We start from the raw sequence: 13,945 nt of genomic DNA, 5'->3' as shown, positions 1-13,945 counted from the left end.
ACTCCTTTTTAAGATACGCTACTATTGGAGTTCCCATCATGGCTCAATGGTTAACGAATCCGACTAGGAACCATGAGGTTTCGGGTTCCATCCCTGGCCTCGCTCATTGGGTTAAGGATCCGGCATTGCCGTGAGCTGTGGTGTAGGTTGCAGACGCGGCTCAGATCTGGCATGGCTGTGGCTGTGGCTGTGTTGTGTGGCCGGCGGCTACAGCTCCAATTAGACCCCTAGCCTAGCCTATCCATATGCTGCAGAAGCAGCCCTAGAAATGGCAAAAAGACAAAAAAAAAAAAAAAAAAAAAGGATACGCTACTATTCCATTGCACATATATACATTTGCTTTATCCATTCAGCTGCCGTCTGTCAATGGACATGTAGGTTGCTTCCACCTTTTGGTTATTGTGAATAATGCTGCCATGGACATAGGTGTACGAGTATCTTTTTGAGCCCTGTTTTCTCTTTTTTTCATTTCTTATTGAAGTAGAGTGGATGTACACGGTCATTCACTTTCTGCTGTACAGCAAAGTGATCGAGGGATACATCGATGTACACGCCTTTCTTAAAGATTCTTTCCCATTACAGTTTATCGTAGGACCTGGACTGTAGTTCTCTGTGCTAGACAGGGGCGGCTTGTCGCTTATGCCCTCCACATATGACAGCTGACATTTGCTAACCCCATCCTCCCACTCCACCCCTCCCCCTAATTCCTCCCCCTGGGCAACCACGCATTTGTTTGTTCTCTGTGTCCCCACCTCTGTTTCTGTTTCATGGACATGTTCATTGGTGTCCTGCTTTAGATTCCACATATAAGTGATAGCATATGGATGGTACTTGCCTTTCTTTGAGTCCCTGTTTTCAGTGCCTTTGCGTGTATATCTGGATGTGGGACTGCTGCATCCCATGGTGATACTGTATTTAATTTTTTAAGGAACTGCCCTACTGTGTTCCACAGCAGCTGCACCGTGTTGCATTCCCACCAGCAATGCACAAGTCTTCCAGTTTCTTCGCATCCTCACCAACACTTGCTTTCTGTTGTGTGTGTGGGTTTTTTGGTTCTGGTTTTTTTTTTTTTTTCCTGGTGGCCATTCTAATGTGTGTAAGGTAGGGAGTATCTCATCGCAGTTGGGATTTGCATTTCCCAGATCCTTAGTGATGTTTGGAATTGTTTCATGTGCTCATTGGCCATGTGTATAGACAATACAGATTTTTGAATTGTCAGCAGATAGGCGCTAAAATCATAGGTGGCATCTGCTGCTGCTTTGCCATCCAGTATCCATCCTCTTCTTTCCTTATCCTCCCTGTTTTGGTCATGGCTGCACTGTGCCCAGCTGGATAACTCACTTCCCATGGCACTCTTATAGCTACAAGAGGCTGCGGAAACTGCTTCTAAAATAGGAGTGTTGGGAGTTCCCGTCATGGCGCAGTGGTTAACGAATCCAACTAGGAACCATGAGGTTGCGGGTTCGGTCCCTGGCCTTGCTCAGTGGGTTAATGATCTGGCGTTGCTGTGGCTCTGGTGTAGGCCGGTGGCTACAGCTCCGATTGGACCCCTAGCCTGGGAACCTCCATATGCTGCCAGAGTGGCCCAAGAAATAGCAAAAAGACAAAATAAATAAATAAATAAATAAAATACAAACGAATTAAAATAGGAGTGTTGGGGGAACTCCTGAGACAGCTTTTGTGAAAGGTAACATTAGTCAGCATCTTCCTTTTGCCTTTTGCCCTTTTCCCTTCTCCTTCCTCCTGCCTGGAAGGTAGATGTGATGTCTGAAGATGTGGCAGCCATCTTGCACCATAGGGGAAAGAGCCACACACTAAGCCTGGCAAAGCAGGTCTATAAAAGAAGCGCAGAGAGCCCTGGACTGACAGCCTGCCCCCAACCTCCGTGTTACATGTCAAAGATGAGCCTCTTGCTTAGATCAGCTGCCAATTGTTGGGTTTCTGTTACATGCAGCCAAACACAGTGCTCGCAGACTTACCAGAGGAGTGGATCGGCTCAGGCAAGTGTATAGAGAAAAGAATAAGAGAGCAGTGTCCTGGGAAGGGCTGAGTGGTAACAGAAGGCAGCAGGGGCATCCTTCAGAGCAGGGACTGAGACCAAATGAATGTAGATCATAGGGCGTTATGGTATCAAATGAATGAAGGAAAGAGAGCTTTCAGGAGAGAAAATTGACATGTTAGAGGCTGAAGAAACAGCCAATAAAGGAAAGCAATGAATTCAACAAAAATGAGACTGGGGTTTTCCGGATGTGCTGGGGGAGAGCCACTTCGCCTGGGCTGAGGAGTGAACGGGAGTCAGGAAGGAGGAAGAGAGTGTGAGGAAGCGGGGGTGGGGGGGGGGGGGAATGGTGGCAGATGGGTGCCAAGAAGGAGAGCCTAGCATGAAGTCCAAGGAACTGTTTCTTTTTTTTTCTTTTTCCTTCTTTCTTTCTTTCCTTCTTTTTCTTTCCTTCTTTCTTTCTTTCTTTCTTTCTTTCTTTCTTTCTTTCTTTCTTTCTTTCTTTCTTTCTTTCTTTCTTTCCTTCCTTCCTTCCTTCCTTCCTTCCCTCCCTCCCTCCTTCCTTCCTTCTTTCTCTTTCTTAGGGCTGCACATGTGGCATACGGAAATTCCCACGCTAGGGGTCAAATCAGAGCTGCAGCTCCCAGCCTACACCACAGCCACAGCAACACAGGATCCAAGCCTTGTCTGTGACCTACCCCACAGCTCACAGCAATGCTGGATCCTTAACCCACTGATTGAGGCCAGGGATTGAACCTGCATCCTCATGGTTCCTAGACGAGTTCCTTGCCCGTGAGGCACAATGGGACCTCCCCCAAAGAACTGTTTCTAAAGATGAGAAATCCTGCAAATGCTGAAGGTTGGAACCCGAAGAGGGGCAGCAATTGACAGTTTAGAAGCGAGGGTGTAATGCTCTCTCCCCCTTCCTGTTGGTGAGAGCATCCTCGGGCTTTTAACTGGGCAGTGGGTCACCCAGCACAGTCTGTGTTTTCCTGTCTCCCATCTTTCCATAGGTTTGGTCATTGGACTAATCTGAGTCAATGCTGTATCAGCAAAAGGCAGATGTGAAATTTCTGGGTTATTTCCTTAAAGATCCTTGCTGTGGACACACTCTTGTCCTGTTTGCTGGGAAACTGCACACAGGAAAGACCCAGAGAAGGATGTCACAGAGTTTTGCAGAATTGACTCACTGGCCTGGATTCCGGGATGACTTTGTAGAGTGGAGCCGTTGCCCTGTCCTAACCGCTCCCCTCTCTTTGGAACAGGATGTGAGGGAGTAAAAACTCTTCCATCTTTTTTTTTTTTGGCTGCGCCCACAGCATGCAAAAGTTCCCAGGACCAGCGATCAAACCCGAGCCACAGCGATAACCCAAGCCATTGCAGTGACAACACTGAGTCCTTAACCACTAGGTCACCAGGGGACTGCTTTTCCATCTTATTTAAACCACTGTATTCAGGACTCTTCGTTAAAACAGCCGAGTTTATCTGCTACGCACGGGAGCCAGAACAATGGTACTGAAAAACCATTGGTCTCTGAGTTAACAGAGCCATGCATACACAAACTAAAGTTTGGTATACACAACTTTTTTTTTTTTTAGGGCCACACTTGCGACATATGAAGGTTCCCAGGCTAGGGGTTAAATCAGAGCTGTAGCTGCAGGCCTATGCCACAGCCACTGCAACACCAGATCCGAGGCGAGTGTGCGACCTTCACCACAGCTCACAGCAATGCCAGATCCTCAACTGCGGGGAGCCGAGGAGATACAGGAGGCCAAGGAAGGGAACTAGCCTGACGGCACAGTTCCGAAGGCAGGGTTCCTAACCGAGGAAAAAAAGCCTACACACCGGCCCGGTTCTGAGGGCAGGTTTAGAAATAGGGAAAGGGGCTTACCCGGCGGCACAGTTCCGAGGGCAAGTTCTAAAAATAATGAGGCTCACCTGCTAACCCAACAGCAACGACAACAATAATAAAATGAAGGCTTTGCACAATAGTGCAGGAATAAAAGTTGCTTCTTGGAAAATTCAGTCTTTCCTGTTATTTACTTATTACTCAGCCTTTTCTGTTATTTGTTTGTTATTCCTTGTTATTTTTCTATATTGTTTTGTGATTCAATAAAATTGGAACAACAAATATTGGAACAGTAATAGAATAATAAGATTTTCACCTTGGTGAAAGTCCCCCTATTCAGATCTAATGCAAGCAAAAACGAAGTGTTCATTGGTTTGTTACAAGTAAGAATAGGTTTTAGAGTAGGTCATTGTGGAGTGTACAATAGGTTAGAATAGGTTAGACATACATCATTCTTGATGGAAAAATATAATCTTGCTTTTAATAAGTTTTATAGGGAGCTTTTAAGTTTTATGAAATTAAGTTGCTCTGATATAAAAAATATTTTCTCATACTGTCCCCTGACCATAATGCTTTGAAGTTAGTACCTCAAGCTTTAATCTAAAAAATGAGTTTTCGTAAATGTTAAATTCTTGTGTTTGTGACCTTTCTAGTTGTTAAAGATTAGCTTAAAACAATAACGGGTGGCGCTTGCTAAAAGTAACCACAAGACGCTTTTATACCGAATTGCCTTATTTTCATATAATGTTTTTTCCACATAATGTTTTGTATCCATTATAATTTTACATGATGCATTGTATCCGTTAGTTTTAATTAAAATTCTTAGAGCACAATGTATGTCTACTGTACCATGTAGTCTAAAATTTAACCTTTGAAAATATTATTTAAGCACTGTGATGTAAGTTACAATTAAGCTGTCTATATAAACTGTTACCTATGCTAATAAAATTTGAGCAGTCCAGCACCCTGAAAGAAGGGACAAAGAGGCTGTCTCCGTGTGCTTTGCCGACACTCTCCAACCCCAGAGGGAATACCCTGGCTGCTGGAGCTGGACTCCGGCACTCAACCCACTGAGCAAGGCCAGGAATCAAACCTGCAACCTCATGGTTCCTAATCGGATTGTTAACCACTGAGCCACGACGGGAACTCCTGGCACACACAACTTTTAATGCACTCGGTTTAATGGTGGCTTTTTATTTTGAGATTACATCTTTTCCACATTTTTTTATATTCACATATTCTTCCTTTTTTTTTTTTTTTTTTTTTTTTTTTCTTTTTAGGGCCGCGTCTGCAGCATATGGTATTTCCCAGGGTAGGGGTCAGATCGAACTACAGCTGCCGGCCTATGCCACAGCCACAGCAACTCAGGATCCAAGCTGCGTCTTCGACCAACCCCATAGCTCACGGCAACACCGGATACTTAACCCACTGAGAGAGGCCAGGGATCGAACCCAAGTGCTCATGGATATTAGTCAGGTTCATTACCACTGAGCCACAATGGGAACTCCTCACATACAGTTCCTCTTAAACAGAGAAGGTTATGTGAGGCCCACGCTGGGAAGGCATCGACTGCAAAGGAGCATAAGGACACTTTTTAGGATGAGGAAGCCATTCCATATCTGGATTATGGAAGCGAGTTTACAATTGTTTAGAATTACCAAACTTCCTTAAATTTCAAATGGATGAATTGTATTGTATGTAAATAACACTGTGATAAAATTAAAAAACTATACTTCTCATAAAAATGAGAGTAAAAAGTTGGTTGTTATTTTTCAAGATCTATTTTGTAAACTAAAAAGGTGCCAACCTAAAAAATAAATTAATTAATTAAGAGAGTTCCCTTCCTGGCTCAGTAGAAATGAATCTGACTAGTACTGGTGAGGATGCAGGTTTGATCCCTGGCCTTGCTCAGTGAGTTAAGGATCCAGCATTGTCGTGAGCTGTGGTGAAGGTTGCAGACACGGCTCGGATCTGGCATTGCTGTGGCTGTGGCGTAGGCTGGCAGCTGCAGCTCCAATTTGACCCCTAGCCTGGAAACCTCCATGTGCCAAGAGTATGGCCCTAAAAAGACAAAAATAAAATAAAAATATGCCAACCTTATGCGGACCCTCAAGTTTTTTCAAAAATTTTTCAGGTCTAAGAAAGTGACAAGTCTAAGAGCCATTGTATTTGTTATCTATAACAAATACAAGTTTATTTATGTAATAAATTATTCCAAAATTTAGCAGTTTAAAGTAATGAACATTTATTATCTCACAGTTCCTGCAAGTCAGGGATCTGGTGGGGCCTAGCTGGGTCCTCTGGCTCAGGGTCTCTCCGGAGGCTGCAGTCAAGGTGTCAGCCAGGACTGTGGTCTCAGCCAACGGCTCAACTGAGGCCAGGTTCACTTCCAGGCTCACTCAGTGATTTGGGAGTCAGCTCCTCATGGACTGCTTGACTGAGGAAGGCAGTGCCTTGTGGGCTGTTGGTCCAAGTCCCCCTCAGCTCCTTGCCCCATGGGCCTCTCCACAGGGCAGCTCCCAACATGGCAGCCGGCTTCCAGAAGAGTGAGTAAGTGAAGGAGCCAGAGGGCAAACAGGACAGAACCGTGGAGTTCCCATTGTGGCTCAGCAGTAATGAATCTAACCAGTATCCATGAGGACATGGGTTCAATCCCTGGCCTCGATCAGTGGGTTAAGGATCCAGTGTTGCCATGAGCTGTGGGTGGGTCACAGACGCAGCTTGGATCCCGAGTTGCTGTGGCTGTGGTGTAGGCCAGCAGCTGTAGCTCCAACTTGACCCCTAGCCTGGGAACCTCCATATGCTGCAGATGTGGCCCTGAAAAGAAAAAAGACCAGAGTCTTTTTAAAGGCTGCCTTCCACAGCCACCCATCTGAACTTGGGTGAGCTGCTTGGGTGGGGCAGCCCGCCTTCTCCAGGGTGACAGGAGAAGAGGAGATGCCAAGAGCCAGCCTACCTGCCTGCAGCATGTGGATGGGAGCTGGGGGCTGGGGACTGCTGGTTCTGTTTTCTCCCCAAATTAGGGCAGCTGCCAAGAATGGGGGCAGGTGGCAGGGTAGGAGGCTGGAGGGAAACTGAGAGCTTTGAAATAGTGGGAGTGGAGATGGGGACAGAGGGACACAGAAACCCTGTGGTACCCTAGCTGGGACCTCCGCGCCTGGAGATTGTCTAAGCTCCAAGAAAGCCTTGCTCCAAGGCTCCAGGCGGTTACTGTCCATGAGGAGGAATAATACCTAAATCCGCCCCGAGGCATATTTGCCTTTTTCTGAGAAAACCCCCTTGAGTCCAGCAAAAGTCCACACCAGGAAGCTGAGTGCAGATGCTCTGTGCAGAGGTGAGCGTCACCTGGTGCTGACGGGAGGCAGAGGGGCTGGATTTCCATATCCTCCAGTGGCTGCTGGTTCGAGGCTGCTCCTCAAGCCCATCCTGCAGGGCCGACGGGTGGGGCTGGATGAACAGCCCTGTGGCGAATGTCCTAGGAAAGGCAGATCCCAGCACAGGAAACGAAAGCCTCTGAGCCCTGGGCTGCGGGGAAAAGGCATTTCCTCTTCTCTCTGGGCCTGGGGACAAAGGCAAGTCTGTCCCAAAGGTAAATTCCCGTCCCACTCTCTCTCCCACTTGAAGGCCTGGGTCTAGGGAGGGCACTTTGAGCTCTCTTTTTGGGGGAGAGGTGGTGGCATTAGAACTCTGCTTCCTGAGGACGGACCCATGACCCTAAGAGCCACCACATCTGGTAGGAGGCCACCCGGACACTCTGTGTCTCACTGCCTCTGCTAAATATGTCAGCCTGGTCCTGGCGGGGCCTTAAGAGAAAGGCTTACCTCCCACACCCCTGCATGGAATAGTGGAAAGAAGAGCAGTGGTCCCTCGTCCCAGGCCAGGGCAGCCAGGTGCTGACATGATGTCGAGGCAGGACCACACAGGACAGGTTCTTGTAAGACCACACCCTGAGAGGCGAGGGTGGAGGCAGTGGCTGTGAAGCTGACTGAAAGGTGGGTGTCTACTAGCAGGTAACTGCTGAGAGTCACACATGGTGGTCTGAGAGTCACAGTGGTGGGGAGGCGGGGGTCAAGGCTGAATCAAGCAAGCATGGTCCATCTGTCTGTATCTGCAGTTCAGTGTGGCTGGTACTTCCGGCCCCGTCCCCCAGCCCAGGCCCTTTCAGATCCACCACCCCTCTGACAAGCCAATCCCTCCAAGCCAACCGCGATGATTAGCAGACAAGCTGGCCACCTAGAAGGCTGATGTCTGTCCTTCTCCCTACCAGGGCCACTACTCACGGAGCAAGAAGCAGGCATTAATGAGACCCAGAGTCCCAAAGCTACCTTGACGCCCCAGAATTCAGAATTGTTTTGAATAACCAGACCCAGCTTCCAAAGCAAGGCAAAAATCCCACTTACCTTGGACCCTCGTTTTAGAGACAAAGGTGTCCTGGTCACCCCCAGCCGGAGACTCGGAGGCAGACAGCACTCTCACCTTGAGGACACTGACATTCTTTTCTGGTGCGGTGGACTGAGAGAGAGCCCAGCCTTGCTGTTTTCAGCCTTTGCTGTTTTCCTTGTGCCAGAGGGGTAGCGGCCAAAAAGAAAAGAGAGAACAAATTTTAAGGAGAAAGATATTTAAAGACAGATTTACTTTCTTGATTTCAACACCTGAGTTTTAAAGCCCTGGAAAGTTGCAATTTGCCATCAAATGCCAGACAGGCAAAGGTCTGGCTGGGGAGGGTGGCTGTGTCAGCCTCCTGAATTCTGTGCTCAAAAACCAGCCCCATAGGGATTCAAAATGATGGGCACAGACAGGCTTTAGTAGAAGAGGTATGAAGCTTTGCATAACTGTAGGGGGGCTTTTGTGTGTAAATCCCACAACTAATTACCTACCTAGGGTGGTCATCCTGCAGCCAGGAACCCCTCTTCCCCCACAGCCCCACTTTCCACAAGAAGCCAGGGCTCTGCCCTCAGGTCTCCAAGGCAACGGCCACTCCCTGGATCCAGTTAAGGAGGCAGAAAGAAACTACAGAAATCCAAAATACAGAGGGAAACAGTTTTCAGCCCTGGAGCCCCTTGTCTTGCAGACACCAGTGCATTTACTTCTGCCCTGACCCTGGGTTGGGAGGCTGGATGAACGAACCTTGCAGGTGAATATTTACCTCCGCCTTCAGAGCACTCTTGAGAATTTTCTGAGCAAGTAGGGGACGAATGAGCTGTTCCAAAGCACTGCTCTGCTTGCCCTGTCACTGTGATGTATTGTGGCCCCAAAGAAATGTTTGGCCCCTGAGATCACGACCCTTGAGATCACTGCCCCTTTGGTGTCTCTAAGCGCCACCTGGTGGTGACTGCACGCCCCTGCAGATTCTGTCATCCGATCACCACTCCGGGTTATCCCAGCCACACCCCGGGTGCAGGAGACAAAAGATGTGACAAAGCTGAAGGCCTTCTGTCACTTGGCCTTCCAAAGGCCGGTCTGGGTGGACTGCAGCATCTTCCGCTGTGCCAGGTGCGTCTGGGGCTCCGGACACAGATGGAGGTGGTGGCCACGTGGGAGGAGCTGCGGGGAGATCTCTGCCCCTCTCCTCCAGAGCCTAGATTCCAGCACGACCCGTGCCCGCAGGGCCTAGAAAAGTGCCTGATACGCAGTGGCTGCCCACCAAGCATTTCTGGAAGGAGGAGAAGAGGCCATGGTGGGTGACATGGTGGGTGAGAGCTGAGAGCCGGGTGCCCCCGGGGTCTGCAGCGTGAGCGGGTCGCCCGGGTGGCTCTAGATGGGTTCCCACCCATACACGTCACACCCTTCAACCCCCAGGGCAATTCACGCGCCGAAATTGCAGGAGCGGTGCGCTCTGCCGAAGAAGAAAGAAAACTGCCCAGGATCAAGGGCCTAGCCGTGTGGCTATGTTTCCTTTCTTCCTCCGACTTCCTCGGGATTGTGCCCATTTGGACAGAGAAGGCTAGGGAGGCACTGCCCCCTGGTGGCTTCTTCACGTCACAGCAACTGTTTTAATCCAGGGCACCATTCCGTTCTCCCTCTGGGGTTTTTATTCTCTAACAATTTCTCCGATCTGTCCATTTCGGTCACTCTCTGCTTCCTCCCAGTCATACATCTGAGGGTGGGAATAGGAAGGTCGCAATAACAGCACAAAATGGCATTGTTCTGGTTCAGCCTCACTTGGAATCGTGGGTGTTGTGGACCCCCGTGGTCCCAACCTTTAGTTCAACACATTCCGGGGAGCCTGGGCCTCTCTGTGACATTATCTATTTTCTCTTGCTAAGGTGATCCTTTCTCCACCCATTGAACCCCCTCTTTTGCCAATACAGTCGATTCTGAGCGCCAATGTGGGCGCTTCCTCAAAGCTGCCCTTTCCCTCTGACCATCGACAGCTGTCTTTACACCAAGTTGGTGCAGCCTTCAGCGCTCTACTTCCACAGCGCCCTCGTGCAAACACCCCATCTGCATTGTTCCACTGCCCTCGGTTCTCAAATTAGTCTCTCAAAACTAAAACCCGACTGTATTTTGCAAAGTGACCCCTCCCTTTAAACAGCCCCTCAGGCATCTTTTTTTAACATAGTTATAAAAGGAAAAAACAGAGGAGTTCCATTTGTGGCTCAGTGGAAACTAATCTGACTAGTATCCATGAGGACGTGGGTTCGATCCCTGGCCTTGCTCAGTGGGTTAAGGATCTGGCATTGTTGTGACCTGTGGTGGAGGTCGCAGATGCCCGCTCGGCTCCTACGTTGCTGTGGCTGTGGTGTAGACTGGCAGCTGTAGCTCCAATTCAACCCTAGCCTGGGAACTTCCATATACTGCCAGTATGGCCCTAAAAAGCCCACCCTTCCAACCCCCCCCCCCAAAAAAAAGAAAGGAAAGAAAAAAAGCAGAGAATGAGGCCATCTGGATCCCAGCTCCACGAATCCCAAGGTCTTTGCACTTCAATGGTCCCCTCTTAAAATGACAAATAGTATGGAAGCCCAGAAGGGTAGGACAGGTGGTGTTCAAGGGGCAGAAGGCAACAGGGCACCTGGAGGAGAAGAAACTTGAGGAGACAGTGGGGCAAAGAGCAGGAGAGTGGAGGTCACGCTGTACTGTTCCAGCCCCACTGGCAGGCCCTGAGCACCGTGATGCCTGGAAAGTCTGCAGCTTTGGGGTGACCAGGGAGGGGTGGGTGGAGCCAGGCATGGCTCAAGGAGAGGGCACGACAGGTGTGGCAGACATCCAACCCAGGCCTAGCAGAAGACCCTAGGTGTGCACTTGTCCCCAAACACCTGGGCAAAACTCCAGAGGACTTTCAGAAATGCCTGTATAATTGAGGGCAGTGGGGGACACTGAGGTCCAGTAGTTGTGAAGAGCCCTGAAGTTGAGGTAAATGATGCTGATGGATAGACCCCAGCTGGCTGGGATACCCAGGGTGCATAACGGGGTTAGTCTGGATCACTGGAGGCCTGGTGCTGCACATTCGGACATCAGGCACTTTGGTACCCTTGGGACAGAACCAGTTTATTCATTAGGGAAATGCTGGGAGGGGCATCAGTTCAGAAGTCTGGTGCTCCTCGATGGCTTCAGAGACCCCAGAGGGCCGTGATGAGTCAACAACTGGAGACCCTCATAGGCTGCTCTAAGCTTCTGGACAGGTCCACAGATGTGTCCAGATGTTCGGGGAGGGGGAAAAATGCAAACAGCTCTACCCAAACTTTCAGAGATTTCTAATCCCTTTATGTTCCTGGGAAAAGGATGACTGAAAGCACTCTCTTTGTTCCTTATTTCATACTGTAAGTTTCTAGAAGGACTCAATCTTCCTAGAGACTAGAGGGAGCAATGTCAGATCTGCCAGAATCTGGGACCCTCTGGAGACAGGGGCAGGTAAGCTGGATCCAGTGATTCCTGAGGCCTGATCTACTCCCCTGCCTTTCCAATTAACATGATCCAGTAAAGTCCCTTTTGTGCTTCAATTCAAGAGAGTAGGATTTTCCATTACTAGTCACCAAATGGGTCCTTGTACAATACTGGAGCTTGTTAAGGCTTCACAGATGCCTGGTTGTGGGCTCACCCCTCAGGCAATGGCAACAGGACACATGGTTGACTGGGAAGGCTGCAAGTGGTCTGAAGAGGCAGAGAAGTTAGGGAAGTGGAGTCACGTTTTGTCACGCTCGTGACCTAAATTGCAATGGCAGTCTATACCTCTGGATGCTCCGTATAGGCTGGTCCCATAAAGTTTAGATCCATGAAAAGCCTGTGTCACACTGTCATACTGCAGGTTGATTTCTCTTCCACTAGCCACCGCTCACCCTTGCCCTTCGAGATAGCAGTCCTTAACACTTAGTTTTGAAGTGCATTGGGTGCCTGAAAACAGCCTCGCAAAATAATAAAATTCTACTCGAGTCCAAATGGCTCAAACTAACAACACACAAAGCGAAGAGGCCCCTGTAGAGTGAGGATTATTAAATATGAAGTATGTTTGTCAGGAAAAACCTTTGTTTGTATAAACAGTAGACGCACCACCATGGTAACCCTGCTTGGTTTGCAGCCCATAGAGGCCTCCCGGCCAAATTCCCACCTCCTTTTTCACTGCTAGCCTACATTTTTTGAAAAACATCTCCAGCCAAAATTCCATGATCTGCCTGCTTGGTTTCCAGGCTCAGAAAATATCATTTAAAAAGTGGTGGGGAACTGGATGAAACCATGGCCAAAGTTTCTAAATGAAGGCTCATTTCACACACACACACACACACACACACACATAGATGCATTTTGTTTGCCAACTACAGTATGCTTTTCCTTTTTTATGAAACCCAAGTTTCCTTGGGCCCCACAAGCCTGCAGGGCCGTAAAATAGCATTAACATGTGGCCCACTGTGACCATCTTCACGCTGGGCTTTTCTCCCACCTGCTCACAGAGCATCCTAGGGGTACACTGAGATGCACCCCTGAACAGAGCTATCGAGAGAAGAGGCACAGCGCAGCCTAGCCTGCGGTGGTGTCCCTGTCACCTCTGCATTCTCCCCAGAAGTCAAGGCACTTGGTGGGATGTAGTGAAGCTGTGGAGGAGTCCTCACTTCCCTCGGTGTTCTGCTCAAGGAATAAGCACCAAACCAAGCTGTTGGGCCCATTAACTGGCTTGTTGACAAGTTTAGCATTAGAGGCCCTTGCCATCCGAATGGGTTGGCATCCAATCAGGGTTCTTGGCTTTCCTTAGAAATTGCTAAGAGGCCAGACAAGAAACACAGGCAAGGCTTTATTCAGGGCCCTGCTGCAACGAGGTGGTGGGGGACAGAGGGAAAACAAGTGACGTCCCTTGCTCATCCCTGGAGGCAGGGGCAAGCTGGTTCCTTACATGGGGTACAGGTGGGCCCAGGGGTCAGGCTAGAGGGGTAGCTTAGGTGGTTTGCCCACCTCTTTGACCAGGGTGTGTGGGGGGGACACGCATAGTCCCCTGCTTTTTCTCCCAGCTCTTCAGAAGTGGCAGTTGGGACTGATACAGGTTATTGGAAAAGGCCAATGGGAGAAAACCACCTCTTTCTGGAGCCCACATTGGTACCCACCCACCCTCCTATTTTTAAGGGCTAAAAATCCCTATAAGACAATAGAGAGGGAGTTCCCGTCGTGGCTCAGTGGTTAACAAATCCAACTAGGAACCATGAGGTTGCGGGTTGGATCCCTGGCCTTGCTCAGTGAGTTAAGGATCTGGCGTTTCTGTGAGCTGTGGTGTAGGCCGGTGGCTACAGCTCTGATTCAACCCCTAGCCTGGGAACCTCCATATGCCGCGGGAGCCGCCCAAGAAATGGCAAAAAGACAAAAAAAAAAAAAAAAAAAAAAAAAAAAAAGACAATAAAGAGAGGGGCTCTCCTCCCCGCTCCCAGCTGTCCTGGGAGCTATTTGTTTTTCTGTAGTAAAGACTTTGTTTGCTTGCTTGCTTGCTATTAAAAAAAAAAGTGGCAATTGGGTTTTTTAGGTATTTTTGTGTCTTGTTGTCCATAATTTGCCCCAACTGTGCATGCAGTTATTTTTAGTCCCATATAGTTTCTTTGTATTTTGTTGCTTGAAGAGATGTTTGTCTAGGTGCAAACACTGCAGCAAAGGGTCCCAGGTCCCAGCCTGTCTCATGAAGA

The 13,945-nt window shown here is 48.8% G+C and overlaps 1 long non-coding RNA gene across 2 annotated transcripts; it reads right to left on the bottom strand.

The window, feature by feature from the left end:
- Nucleotides 1-6,016: 6,016 nt before the first annotated feature.
- On the bottom strand, nt 6,017-13,566 carry LOC110259993 (uncharacterized). Of its 2 annotated transcripts, none has more exons than XR_002342622.2 (3): nt 8,726-13,566; nt 8,249-8,405; nt 6,017-7,408 (listed from the first exon to the last, which is right to left on the bottom strand). It is a non-coding gene; the product is annotated as an uncharacterized LOC110259993 (long non-coding RNA). The 2 variants fall into 2 exon arrangements; XR_014841786.1 differs by having other exon boundaries at nt 8,995-9,762.
- Between the last annotated feature and the right edge of the window lie 379 nt (nt 13,567-13,945).

Source organism: Sus scrofa, chromosome 3, assembly GCF_054392235.1.
Source record: "Sus scrofa isolate SSC_HxYL_T2T_F1_AM1 chromosome 3, Sscrofa_HxYL_maternal_Yorkshire_Landrace_v2.0, whole genome shotgun sequence".
NCBI classification, from domain to species: Eukaryota; Metazoa; Chordata; class Mammalia; order Artiodactyla; family Suidae; genus Sus; species Sus scrofa.
The sequence above is the reverse complement of the archived record's forward strand: the minus strand, read 5'-3'. Positions and strand labels throughout refer to the sequence as shown.